Source organism: Pocillopora damicornis, chromosome 14 (genome assembly GCF_964200805.1).
Source record: "Pocillopora damicornis chromosome 14, jaPocDami1.2, whole genome shotgun sequence".
NCBI classification, from domain to species: Eukaryota; Metazoa; Cnidaria; class Anthozoa; order Scleractinia; family Pocilloporidae; genus Pocillopora; species Pocillopora damicornis.
In genome coordinates, this window is record NC_142683.1 from 17,759,733 (window position 1) to 17,774,482 (window position 14,750).

General features: G+C 38.0%; 2 protein-coding genes and 1 pseudogene across 3 annotated transcripts in view; all 3 read left to right on the forward strand.

Annotated features, from left to right (window-relative positions):
• The first annotated feature begins 6,774 nt into the window (after window positions 1-6,774).
• Window positions 6,775-14,357, forward strand: LOC149034815 (uncharacterized; annotated as a pseudogene). The gene is made up of 6 exons (XR_016182878.1): window positions 6,775-6,914; window positions 7,629-7,708; window positions 8,089-8,249; window positions 8,669-8,823; window positions 9,504-9,631; window positions 10,948-14,357. The product of XR_016182878.1 is annotated as an uncharacterized LOC149034815 (transcript).
• The window catches only part of LOC149034816 (uncharacterized), a 96,652-nt gene continuing 88,794 nt past the window's right edge, over window positions 6,893-14,750 (forward strand). Inside the window, exon 1 of the mRNA XM_089193624.1 lies at window positions 6,893-6,914. The gene's annotated coding sequence lies outside the window, so the exon portion shown is untranslated. The remainder of the gene's footprint in view (window positions 6,915-14,750) is intronic.
• Window positions 14,499-14,750, forward strand: part of LOC149034817 (uncharacterized) — a 3,329-nt gene continuing 3,077 nt past the window's right edge. The window contains exon 1 of the mRNA XM_089193633.1: window positions 14,499-14,750. This exon is cut by the window's right edge and continues 2,131 nt beyond it. The gene's annotated coding sequence lies outside the window, so the exon portion shown is untranslated.

Genomic DNA, 14,750 nt, shown 5'->3' on the forward strand with positions numbered 1-14,750 from the left:
TTCACGTCATCTCTAGTAAAATCTCAGTTTTCCTTTCGACTGATTCCCAGTCCACAGGATCTCTCACTTTTAAGTCACACGTGCCAGTGTTTTCTCTCCTCAGTCCTCTCATCACAGTAGCAGTAATGGAGCGAAAGAACTCCAAGTCTCGGCGACATAATCGGTGCATTTTGTTGAAAACGAGTCCTTCAAAGCTTCTTCTATCATCTGATTGAGAATGGGTCGAACTCTCGCCCAGGATCGATCTACATTGCGAATCCAAGATGGCGGTAGATCAATCCACAGATTCCACAGAGTCGGTAGCCGCCTTCTTGGATGTAGACGCAGAGAAGACCCTGGAAAAGAGTTTTGACATGCAATAATTAAGAAATACTTCCTAGGGGGTAGTCGATAACAACTTGAGAGATTTATCATGAGCAAACATGTTCCGTCCATTAGTCGACTCCATGTCTCCTTACATCGTTGAATAAACTCCTTGAATTCGCACGCCTATATGCCCCTCTCCCTCCTCCCTTCAGTAGCACGATACATCCCTCTGCGGCAACTTTTATCATTAGACAGCACAAAACAACATTATACCCCTGAGTAGCACTATTAATCCGTAAACTGCAATTTAAATCTACATACAGCACCATACCATACTAAACATTCCTCAATACATTGAACATCCGTAAACTGCAGTTTGTGTAACTATACAGCGCTTCACAACAATATGTACCCCTAGATTAGCATAATGTTTCCCTTTCCTGAATTTCACATGACCATGCAGCGCTATATAAACTATTGCCCTAATTTGGCGCGAAAATAAGTGCTGATTTTTGTTCGCGGACATTACCTGTTCCAAGATGCGGAAACTGCGAATGTCCAAGGAAATATATTTGAACATATTTTCAACCAAAATAGAAGCTATTGTGTTTATTATCCTTCGATTATTTTGCAACGCTTGTTCAAAAATGTTTATGAACAGCCATTGAATTGAATAAAGTTTAAATTTTGAAACGAAGACTTTTTGTAGCGGACGTAAGGCTTGCAAACTGAGGAATATCACTTGGGTGATATTCTCGGGCCGGGGGTATCACCTAGTTTTAACTGGGAGATATTCAGTCACTTGACCTATATGAACAGCAAGTAGTTCTCTTAGGGGGGTGGTACGTAAGGTTCGCCCTTTCTTCCTCGAATACTCTGATTATTCTGATGTTATGTAACAAACTCCAAGGGTTATTTTGTCTTTAGTTATGATTTTAATTGTAATTCTAATCTACGCAGCGGTTTCTTTATAATATTTATTTACAAATCTTGTTTTTTTTTAGGTCGATTTCCACCTTTATAAGCTGGAAACCTACGCCTTCCTGTAGTTGCTGTGTTATACCCCAACCAAACAAGTTGTTTTGAGCTCTTAGGAGAAGCAATAAAGAAAGTATCAACTGTACAAGAGTGTTAGAAATTTCTCCTAACAAAAGGTGAGGTTGATTAAAAGGTTTTACGCATCCTCAATGCACATATTTATTGTGTATTATGTATTGTGTATTGAGCTCCAAAACTTGCTAAAATCTTGGCATCTCTCTTAATCTATTTACGAAGGGAATCTGGTTTCAAAAATGGTCTAAATATCTTGAAATTTTCCTTTAGAGTGCCCATGACACGAATTTTTTTTTTGCATTTTCTGATTGATAGCGGTATTTAAATTACAAATAATCGACTTTAGCGCCTGGCGAGTTCTCCTTGTCTATTCTTTTTGAGCATTGAAAGTACGATTTGGTGGCCAAAAAGTGTCCCCATAAAGCGCGCGGCCAAAAAGATCATAGTACATAGCTGTGACGTAGAAAACTTTTAAGACACGTTGGCAACTATAGTAGAGAGGGGAGAAATCCAGAGGAAAGGACGTATTGCGTGGCCGGAGCGCCAAATGATGTTCTGGTATCTCGAAATATCGAAATATCTCGAAATATCCCAAATGATGTTCTGGTATCTCAGTATTTCTCTATATTACTTGGTATATGTGTATTATTCTTGTAGGCTACAAGAATAATATACATATACCCAGTATTTCTATAGCTATATGGCCAAAATGGACGCGTTTCGATCGTGGTTATTGAGGAGATTTTACTCTTCAGTATCATCGGCCTTATGCTCCGTACCGGCTTCGAAGACGACTGTTACGAACAATAATAATTATTATTATTATTATTATTCTATTATTACTAATAATAGAATCAGCGGAAGATAACCAATGAATTCAGCTAAAAATAATGCCGATTAAGGGGCCTGTTCCCATAACGATCACGATTGTTCAACATTCTTTTCGGCTGACATTTCGCAAGCGAAGAATGGTGAGTTCCTTATTATTGTTTATTTCACGCGCTAGAGATGTACTTATATTTCTTCTCTTTCCACATGACTACATTTGCGCTTTTCTTATCGTATGAAAATCGAATCAATTGTAGTTTCCATCGTATTTTGATAACAGAACTACATCATTTGTAATAAAGTTCAAGCCCTTTCCTGAACTGACCGATATCCTGCTGCGTGAACAGTGCGAAACCTCTGGCGAATGCGGGCATAAACACAAGCTTGAAGCGGCCGTGTATTCTCCTAACCTAAGTTTCCGAAAATCCATCCCACGGGCCATCAATTCTCCCTTCTCTTAAGAAACTAAAAATAGCAACAGAAGCAACGTCATTGTGATAACAACACTGCAACGAGATAAATAAAGAAACACAAGTTTCATTGAATTAAATGGTAGCGAATCTAAGTGCTCACGGTGACAGTCGATACATACGAAATATTCATTTACCCATTTGGCGAAATGGGTCATATGGCAATGCAGCACTTACCCTGAAGAAGTTTTCTCTATTATAATCCCTCTTTGAGACTAACTTGAATCAGATTACTATAAACTCACTCGTTTTCCGTTTGACCGGCTCGACGACGATAGCCTCTGCCTTTGCACTCTCGAGGGAAAGGAGCAACTTGCAGTGAAATTTCCCTATGACTTCGCGGCGACAAAACATCGTGCCTCGTGATACAGCTGATTCTTTCGTCAAAAGTTCGCTTTTGGTTTACTAAGGGAATCACTCTACAGCAACGAAACTCTAGAGCACTGAGCAAGGGGAACCTTCGCCGTACTTAGAGCGAAGGAATAAAATGTTATGGCAACAAAAACGAACACAGCCACCCACTCTTAACATAGATTTCGCCATAGAAAACAGAACACAAACGCAAAAAACTAAATATTAAGTAACGGGAATTTTTTTTCTAGTCTTGACCTGAAAAGCCGTAAGCGAGAAACCGCCTTTGTCAGTCTCCGTCGAAATCTTCGTTTGGTGCACGCAGTTCTCCTTCGTAGGGCTGAACCGTGCTCGCAACTTCCACTTCTTCTTTGCTACCTGAGTACGACGTATCACAACTCTCGGAAGAGCTTGCTGAAGGTAGGTATACATCGCTATCGGTCATAATTTCAAGAGTATTTCAACGCTGATTGATACAAAATTACAAGAGAAATTTCGTGTCGTAGGCACTTTAAAGAAATGTCAATTGGAAAATACATCTAACAAATGATTTACACTGGTTCTCTTATCTGCGCAGTATCACTGAGTTATTTCCATCCCAAGAAGCTGAGACGTAATAAAGTGTGTCAAGAAATATTTCGCTGGAAAGCGAGTGGAAGGTATGCTGAAAAATTATATCAGTTTTAGGGAAATCTGTATTGATCATACACGATTGCCTGGAGATTAAAGAAACCAACCAGAAGTCCTGCATACGTAAAAGTCGAGTTACGGCGACGACGCTTTGAAGGCGTGTTATTGTATTTACCATAACAGCTGTAATCTCTCAAGATCTCAATAACAAAAATTAAGGTGAAAGAAACTACTGTATATTCGGTAAAAGTGGTGGAATCTTACCGTATAGTCAGGGAAAAGTGGAGGAGTCTCTCGCCCACTTATGGGTGCAGTTGATATCAATGGGAAACTCTTTGTATTTTTTTTATATATTTTTTTCAGTATGAAGTCATCTCAATTTTATCTTGTCCTAGTCAGGTGGTATTGACATTGCTATGACAACTTGTAAGGAGATTTGCCAGCCACTGTTAAAGGAATCAGCCGATTGCTACTGGTACTTTCTTCCAGATGGACAAAGACAATTAAATCCGTATCATGTAAAACTCTTAGCACTGGCTTTCAGTTTGGTGTTGCTGTGGCAGCTAGTTAGAGCATTTTTGTACATGGTTGATTTTGCTTGCTTCCGGGACAAATCCACTGCATATCAGCGCAAAACAGATGCGGCTTTCCCTTTTTCAGAGGATGTCGCAATGGTGTGGCTTCGCCATCTTGGGTAGTAATTGTTTACTTGACAGTAAGTAAAATTCTCCGGCAGAACTTTGGTTGTGGGATTTTTAAATTACACCAAGTTGAACTCCTAAAGCAGAAATATCCCATTTACATTTTTTTTTTATATCTGAACTAACAATGTTCGTGTTTTTCTTTGTTACCTTTATCAATCTCATGCGGGCTACCCCTTTGGCCGAGTGTGGGCAAAAAAAAAGTTAGTTTGACTCACCTCCAAGGAATCAGTTATCAACTGATTGAGTAAATCAAATATTTTTACTCAAACTAAAAGGAAACTAGTATTAATATCAAAAAAACTTTTTACTTTGTACATAAACCAGTTCTAAAAAGACTAACCAAAAACGTGTACCATTACAAATATTCAAAAAATGGGCGTTTTGGCGCCATTTTTATATCAACTTTGATTTTTAAGGCAACTCATGAATTTAATCTTAAAATCAACCTTGATGAAAAAATAAAAAAAAAAACAGTTCTTGCACATTTTGGAGACAACCTTGATTTCAAAGGCAACTTAAATTATTTACCTGTGAATAATCTTCACACCCTCTTCAGAATGTCTCATTTGTGAGTTCTGAAGAGGATGTGAATGATATCAACTTGAACGATCCTCTTGTCTTATCAGGGTGAAGATTTTCAAATATCAATGTTGTATCCTCTCGCAAAGAAGTCGTGACGTGCCTTCATTTGTTCTTCTGTCGAAATTGTGTCTTTGTTAATGAGAAGTTATCTCAAGAAGACTCCATGACCTTTCAGAATCTCATGATCCAATGGAATCCTACATTTGTTCTGATAGACATCAATAAAGCAGAACTCTCTCTCATTCGAGAACTCTACACTCCCTTCCAAATTCAATAACTTTTTTTTACTGAATAGTCAAATCCACAATTATAATACTAGGAATGCTCAGTCCTTCCGTTTGCCACTGTGCAGAACGAACACCAGGAAGTTTTCAATTTACTTTCAAGGTCCAAACTTTTATAATTCGTTAAATTCTGACATAACTAGTTCTCCCTCCTCCGCTTCTTTTAAAAGAAAGCTTAAGGAATTTCTTCTCTCTAAGTATTAGCTTCTGTAAGGCAGTAATTCTTAACTAACTTACTTAATATGTGTGTGCGTGTGTGTGTGTGTACGTGTGCGCGGTCAAAGTTAATTACCATAAGTCCATATTGTAATTCTAATATAAGATTAGTTATTTTAAGTGAGAAAACCTGACTTGTTATAAGACTCGTGGTTTCTTTCAGGTTTTCTCGCCATTTATTTTCTGTCATCAATTTTCTTCATTTTTTTTTTCCATGTGTAAATGTCGTATATGGCAAATAAATATTGTATTGTTGTTTGTTGTAATAAAGTTATTCTCCTTTACATCTCCTTATTTCTTCATATCTTCCGCATAGCATCTGATCTTCGAAAGATCATCAGACTGAATATCTTCTCTGAACATACTCGTCCTCTCATTCTCGGTTAAGAAGAGGTCTTCACAGAGCTTGAATAAATCCTAACCATCAGTGTCCTGCGATTTCTCCTGCGAATTTCACAGTCAACCTGTCAACAAGAGCTCTTGTGACGTTTTTCACAATAGACATTGTTTGCGTGACCACTAACTGCCGAGTCAAATATGAGTGAAAAAGATCCTGGCATAAGGACGACCTCGTCACCAAGCTTTGGAACTGGGACCCTAAGGACTTCACTTGGTGATAAACTATTAGGGTGAAATGTTACTTTCTGAAATGCGCGGTCAGCCTTGAGAGCGTTTGACGTCTTTTTTTCAAAATTTGGGTTGTTTTTTCCACCGACTTCCATGAAAATAATAGATGTTTTATTTCAAATGGCTGATTTTGAAGACACTGATCGTCTTTTGGAACACAATGACGGTGATGATGATGATGATGATGAAGAAGAAGATGAAGGAAATACAACACCTTTTCAACCAGATCATAATTCAACTCACATTAAGCAAGAAACAATAAAGTTCCACAAAGGAACATGTTAGAAATAATGGCAATTGTAAGTTTAAAAGAGTTTCGTAAAATAAATACCTGCTTTATAATTTATTTTTTTGAACGAGTGCGTGACTCAATATCGGCAGAGAGCGAGACAGCGTAAGAACTCGTAGGAAGGAGGGTGCTTCGTGACAAAAGTCACACACTTCCGGTTTCAAGCTTACACAGAGTTAGGGGCCAGGGGACTCCCCTTTTCGTTTTTACAACGCACAATTGAGGTTCTTCGTTCTATAACTAAGCTTTCGACTCTCTTGGTACTTTCTCAGTATTAGTGACTTTTTTTTAAACATTTCCATGACGGATTGAGGAAACAAGGTTGTAAAGCAGTCAAACGTGCCTTCCACAAAGCACGCACTTCCGGTTTCAAGCTTGCACAGAGTTCTGGGCCAGGGGACTCTTCTTTTCGTTTTCACAACGCGCAATTGAGATTCTTCGTTCTGTAAAAAAGCTCTCGACTCCCTCGTGGTACTTTCTCAGTCTTAGTGACTCTTTTTGAAACATTTCCACGACGGATTGAGGAAACAAGGTCGTAAAGCAGTCAAACTTGCCTTCCATTTCCGCGACAGAGGTAAGAACGCATGGCTGTATCAGATTTTTAAATGTAAGGTAAATACTTTTATTTCGAGTTTCTCAGTCAACATTTTCTCCTTCAAATGCTCTTAATCTGTCCCAATTTTCTCTGATTTCCGGCAATGAACGTTGATGAAGTTAACTGACGAGGACTGCTAACTTTTACTTGATTCTGGCGTGTATTAATTATATTGCCGCTTCGTGTTACTTAAAAGCTAATTAAGCTGAGCTTGTTTGAACGAGTTACAGCTGTCGCAGGTAATACCTGGCATTTAGCTTGGATAAAATAAGTAATTCGGGAGAATTAAAAAGAATATTCAAGTCTTAGATTTGATTTTAAACAGGCGCTGATGATCGGAACACTTTCAGTTTCGTTTGCGTGTCATGTGCACGTGGAGCATGCACAAAAAAGGGTTTTGCACTAGCTTTCGTGTCAGGCTAACATAAGTATTAATTTAATGTGCTCCCGTATTACAATACATTTGATCAGAAACCTATAAACATTTCCAGCGTATTTCACGTGTTTATTTTTATTATTTTATTTAGTTTAAAAGTAATTTTTTCCTTTTTTGATAGACTGCTTGATTTTCCCTTTTAACTGTACTGTTATACTGATTTCCATGTTAAATATTGAGACACGATGATTTTTCTTCAAATGTCAGCTAGTGATTTATTGCAAGTGTTCTTTCAATTAACTGTGTTTGATTTTTAGGAATCCAATTCATCAACTGGTAATGATAGATCGGTATCTGAGTAAAGTTTACCTTTGAATGGATAGCAGAAATTAGCCAGGTAAGCTTGATGAAATGCCAGGGGGAAAGGGGATGGACTGGCATCCCGTCCAAGGGGTGTAGTTACTCCCACTCACTTCATGTGAGGAAACCAGTATTATAAGCTCAAGGCCTGGATGGGCCACTGCTCAAATACAGACTTTACCGAACTACCTACAGCCTCTTAAATAATTTGAATTGCTGTTGTAACAAATTATATGAACTTGCAACACATGCCCAATTTATTTCAGTCGATTGCAAATGTATTTTATAAATCTTGAATTATGTTTTATATGTAACTTTTGTTGTTTGGCTGTTTTTATGGTATGATATTAATTGCTTGTGATTTTGTGTCTATGTATCCCTCCCATTCTCAAAGAGAAAAATATTTATTTCTTTCAGACCAGGGTAGCTTAAAACAGCAACTTTGTAAGAAGCATCAGTCTTCTTACAGTTGCTATGGCTATAGGAAGAAGTCCAATAAAAGTTCCACGTGAAAATGAAGACTTGCCTGATAAAGAAAATGCACCAGATTTTGATGAGGACACTTTACAAGGTGAGCTGTGTTGAGCTTCAGCCTCAATTATTGTTAGAACTTTTTCTATTCCACCAGTTTCAAGAATGTAAGCAGATGTAGAGAATGATATACACACCAGGCTGTCTGACCACTTTAAAGGATATTTGGCCAGTCAACAACTACAACAGCAACTGAGTCTGCTTGGTTGAGCTTTCAACCTAAAAAGTCTCTCATAAATTTACTGAGTGAGGTCTGTCCTTTGAAGGGGGAGGGGGGACTGTGCATGTTATCTAAGGTTTTCAGGGGATGGGTTAAGTTAGGCAGGTGCAAAAGTGGCATGTGACACAAAACTAAACATCTGCAGATTTTGAATCTCCAGATCTTGGCAGCTCTGCTTATACACTAATAATTATTAACTACAACCACAGACTTTGACACAAATTATTTTTTATTTTTTCTTTGCAGCCACTTTTATAGGAATAAGGGTAATGAGGCCTTCAAGAAAGGAGATTTCATCAATGCTATTCATTTTTACACCAAAGGAATTAAAATGAACTGCAATGAGAAAGAACTGAAGGCCAAACTGTACAACAACAGGGCTATTGCACATTTTAAACTTGGTAAGATGATAAGAGCTTTAATATGCATTTTCTTTCTTTTTTGCTTTTGAAGCTATTGGGCTGTCAGTAGTTAAGTTTTCTGAAAACAGATCAGATCAGATCAGATCAGTTTTCTGAGGAAGGATCAGAACTTACCTTCACTCAAACCTGTAAGAAAACTTTCCTCATTTGTCGTGTATAACTCAAATTCAAGTGCTATTATAATAATTACAAGTAATAATAATGTAACTAAATAAACAGCATGAGTAAATCTTATTCTTGGTGAACTTCAAACCTTAGTTTGAGTCACTCCCTAGAAATCAATCATCAATAATATTGATTCATTAAATCAAATATTATTGTTAACTCAAACTAAAGGAAAAGTAGTATTAATATTAATAACCTAGTTTTAAAAAGATCAACTAAAAATGAACTGTGATAAAATTTTAAAAAATGGGTCTCATTTTTCCATATTAACATTGCATGTCTTATATTCTATTTATAATTATGTCTTATAGTGATTTTGTGGGAACTGTTGATCCCAATTTAAATGTTCTTAGAAGTTTCAGTTGTCTAAAGCTAAATAAATCTAACTGAATCCTAATAGGGCCTGTTCTTTTTCCATTTAGTCTTTTTGTTTTGTTTTGTTTTGTTTTTGTTTTTCTACTGGTCTGTAATGATTTAACTTTCAGTGGTTTCAGGTTCTTTTCTTAGAATTGAGCTTCAGTAATAATATGCTTCTAATGCATTGTTGCCTACAGGAGCCACTGCCTGTGTTGAACTGAAGAGATTTATAGAAGCAATCACTTGGTGTGATAAGGGATTAGCTGTATCCTATGAAGGAATCTTTAATTTTTAACCGTGGGTATAATGGAAAAAGTTTCCATAATTTGATGTTTTAAGGGAGAAAATACAAGTTAGAAGGGTATCATTTATGATTGGAACTTGTCAGCTCATACTTTAAGTGTGTGTGATTAAAAAACGTGGTAAAAGTTATTATCTCATGACTTATTAATGATATTACTCCTTTTAGCCAATCTGACTTAGTTATACCATCCATGCCATAACTGGTATATTAGTTTAGTTTACCCTTTAACTCCCAGATCAAATTTGTAATTCTCCTTACTGTCAACCATACAATTCTTGTAATGTTAGTTCAGAGAATTCAGTATTGGATCAACTAATTATCCCCAAATTTATATTTTTCTTTACTCTTAATACTTATCTGATTGATATTGTATTGCTATTGTAAGGAGAAATTCTCTTTTGGTCACTCACGGGAGTTAAAGGGTTAAAAGACTAATATTCACCCAGTTTATACATGGTAGGTGAGTAGATTATCTCTCTAAAAAGAATCAGAACAGAAACCTCGGTAATGTTTACATATCTTATGCAGATTTTCTTGTCTTTAACCTTTATCCACTATTTAGAAACTTCGAAATTTCGTCGTATTTTCCTTTCGACAAATACAACTTATAAAGGCACGTATTTGCGTTGTAGACTCGTTTCTTCCACTACTGTAAAAAATTCGTCTGATGTTAAGGCCATATTAATTTAAAAATTGAGCAAGTGCTTCTCAGTTTTTGGAAACTAGGGATTAAATCTAGATATTTCGCGTTAGATTTTGAGGCTGCACAGAGAAAAACAAATTTTTTGAAGTGTAGATTTACTTCATAGCTGACTGAATGTTGATAAAACATCTACTTTTCACTCAAGTCCTCCTAATAGGCCATTTTATAGTTATGTACTTAGTTACCAAGCCTATGATTTGGAGTGAGGCTGAAGGTGACCTTGTTGTGATAGAGACCAGTATCTAGTGACGATAATAACAAAGTAATTCGCATTTGAAAAGCAGCAATGTTTTTACTATGATGTAATACTTTCTTTATTACATGACTCACCTCGTGCATGTCAAGATTAACCTTTATACCGTTGTTGCCTCTCCACAATGAAAACCAAGTTGCGTTTGTACCTCCGGACTCATTATTTCCCCACAGTTTTTATCATAGCAAGGTCGTCCTTAGCCATCACTCTTATTGAGAGGCTTGGCAACCAAGCACGCAACTGGAAAAATAGACTATTACATACCAATATGATCAGATATGATATGTTTTTTCCACATTTGTAAACCTTAACGAAAGAAAGATTGACAAAAACAATAGGATCTTGTTGTCATCAAGACTTCAGTCAAGACTTCAGTCTGATAAGTCCATAGAGGAAAAAGATCCTATTAGTCATGACCATGGTAGTGCAAGTTCAGGTGATGACATGAAAGTCATAGACTTCTATAATTGGGGAGAAGAAGCCATAAAGTACCTCAACCTATGTCTTAAAAAAGCTAAAGAAGTAGGAGACAAGCATGGGGAGGGTAACGCTTATGGCAGTCTTGGCAATGCTTATCAGCGTCTGGGTGATTTCAAAAAAGCCATAGAGTACCACAACCTACATCTTAAAATAGCTAAAGAAGTAGGAGACAAGCATGGGGAGGGTAACGCTTATGGCAGTCTTGGCAATGCTTATGACAGTCTGGGCGATTTCAAAAAAGCCATAGAGTACCACAACCTACATCTTAAAATAGCTAAAGAAGTAGGAGACAAGCTTGGGGAGGGTTGTGCTTATGGCGGTCTTGGCAATGCCTATCACGGTCTGGGTGATTTGAAAAAAGCCATAGAGTACCATAACCTACATCTTAAAATAGCTAAAAAAGAAGGAGACAAGCATGGGGAGGGTAGTGCTTATGGCAATCTTGGCAATGCTTATCGCTGTCGAGGTGACTTCAAAACAGCCGTAGAGTACCACAACCTACGTCTTAAAAGAGCTAAAGAAGTAGGAGACAAGCACGGGGAGGGAAACGCCTATGGAAATCTTGGCAATGCTTATAACAGTCTGGGTGATTTCAAAAAAGCCATAGAGTACCACCAACTACATCTTGAAATAGCTAAAGAGGTTGGAGACAAGCTGGGTGAGGGTAACGCTAATGGCAATCTTGGCAGTGCTTATGACGGTCTGAGTGATTCGAAAAAAGCCATAGAGTACCACAACCTACATCTTAAAATAGCTAAAGAAGTAGGAGACAAGCATGGGGAGGGTAAAACTTATTGCAATCTTGGCAATGCTTATCGCCGTCTGGGTGATTTCAAAAAAGCCATAGAGTACCAGAACCTAGATCTTAAAATAGCTAAGGAAGTAGGGGACAAGCGTGGGGAGGGTAAAACTTATGGCAATCTTGGCAAGGCCTATCACCGTCTGGGTGATTTCAAAAAAGCCATAGAGTACCAAAACCTACACCTTGAAATAGCAAAAGAAGTAGGAGACAAGCATGGGCAGGGTGACGCTTATGGCAATCTTGGCAATGCTTTTTACAGTCTGGGTGATTTCAAAAAAGCCATAGAGTACCACAACCTGCATCTTAAAATAGCTAAAGAAGTAGGAGACAAGCATGGGAAAGGTAACGCTAATTGCAATCTTGGCAATGCTTATCACAGTTTGGGTGACTTGAAAAAAACCATAGAGTACCACAACCTACATCTTAAAATAGCTAAAGAAATAGGAGATAAGCATGGCGAGGGTCACGCTTACGGCAATCTTGGCAGTGCTTATGACAGTCTGGGTGATTTCAAAAAAGCCATCGAGTACCACAACCTACATCTTAATATAGCTAAAGAAGTAGGAGACAAACATGGGGAGGGTAAAGCTTATGGTAAAATTGGCATTATGTATCAAAATGTAGGAGATTTGATAAAGGCTAATAAGTCATACAACCTAGTGCTTAAAATTGCTAAAGAGGTCGAAGACAAATCCTTGGAGGCAATCGCCTACTGTCTATTAGGATGCGTTTTTGAGTTACAGGGTAGACTGCCAAAAGCCGTTGAACATTACCAAGCTAGCATAAACTTATTCAATTCCTTGAGAGTACTTCTAAAATCTAAAGATGAGTGGAAAGTTAATTTTCGAAATCGGCATCGAATGGCGTATACGGGTTTGTGGAGAGTTCTCGTAGAACAGGGTAATATAGATGAAGCCTTATTTGTTGCTGAGAAAACACGAGCTCAGGCTCTCACCGATCTCATGGAATCCAGTTTTTTTGGTGGAACAAGTCAGCAAAAGACAGTCGATGAAGATTTAGCAGTCACTGCTAAATCTTCATCGATTTGGATGAAACGTTTCTTAAAAGTTTTAAAAAACGTTCCATCAAACACCGTCTTTCAGGCAGTGGACAAAGCTGATGTCAATCTTTGGGTTATGTCCGAAGGAAAACAAGCTCAGTTAAGACGAAGTAAACTCAAAGGTTTTGTTTTAGAGAATAGTGGAGTTAGCCAGTCCTTTGAGTCGTTCCTACTCGGTGTCTATACACAACTTGGTGTTCGTTCTAATGTGAGATGCGAGAATCGATCTTTGGATGCTTTGAGGGAGAGCCCCTCAAAAGTGGATGACAAATCTAAAGAAGATAACCCTCAACCTCCCGTCCAAAAAAACCAATGCTTGAGCACTTTGTATGATGTCGTTATGAAGCCGGTGGCTGACCTGCTTCAAGGGGATGAGCTACTCATTATTCCCGATGGACCCCTCTGGCTCGCTCCTTACGCTGCATTGAGGGATGGTAATTCTAAATACCTGTGTGAATCTTTCAGAATCCGCCTCGCTCCATCGTTAACAAGTCTTAGACTCATTGCCGATTGCCCAGATGATTATCACAGAAGCAGTGGTGCGTTACTTGTAGGAGATCCATGGGTAGCCGAGGTTACTGACAGTAAGGGAGAGAAACTCTTCGAGCAGCTTCCGTATGCTAAAGAAGAGATAGAAATGATCGGAAAAATTCTGAATATCGAGCCAATCACTGGCAGACAGGCCACGAAGCGTGAGGTGTTGAAAAGACTTAGTTCCGTTTCCTTAGTTCACTTTGCGGCACACGGATGTATGGAAACTGGCGAAATTGCTCTTACACCTGACCCACACCGAATTTCTTCTGTGCCAACGGAGAAGGATTACATTTTAACAATTGGAGATGTGTTGAATATTCAACTTCGTACCAAACTTGTTGTGCTTAGTTGCTGCCATAGTGGTCGGGGTGAGATCAAGGCTGAAGGTGTGGTTGGCATCGCGCGTGCTTTTATGGGGGCTGGAGCTCGGTCTGTTGTGGTGTCCCTGTGGGCGATTGATGACGAGGCTACTCTCGAGTTCATGAAATGCTTTTATCAACACCTTGCAGAAGGTAAACCTGCAAGCGAGTCACTGAACCTGGCCATGAAAAGCCTCAGAGAATCAGACGAGTTCTGCGACATCAAATACTGGGCGCCCTTTTTGCTGATTGGAGATGACGTCACTTTTGACTTTGTGGCAACGGAAAGAGGAAATTTGAGTACAAAATGAAATGAATGAAAATTTTCTTTTTTTATCTAAAAAAGAATGACGCAGGAACTTGGAAGGTTTAAATGTTTTTCTATTTTGGGAATTTTTAGCTATTTTTCACTGAATTTTACTTATTTGTTAAAGGGAACTTGAGATGTGTAACTCTACTTTGGTGAAGGAATAAAACAAACTATTGTATAGTTTGATTACTGGAATTGTCTTGTTTTGTAACCTTTAAAATTTAACTGCTTGCAAAGAGAACGAAATGTAACAAGGCTTCTCTTATGAATGCCTACAGTAGTTAAAAGCGATTACGAGGTTTTCCTTTTCGTCAAAATGACACCCAGCTCTGTTGCTGTATCACAATCAGTTGTACGGAAAACAATTTAAAGGCTTTTCTTTACATAACCAGAAGCTTGTTCACCGAGTTTCAATTACCTTATACTCAAAGCTTTTGATAAGCAAAAAAACAGTTCGTCATTTGGAAAAGTTGGCGAAATTTTTGTGTCTAAAATATATGCAACAATATGCTAATAAACTTGGATGATTTCTCTACACCATAAATTACTTTGTTACAATTTGAGATTATCTTCACAAGA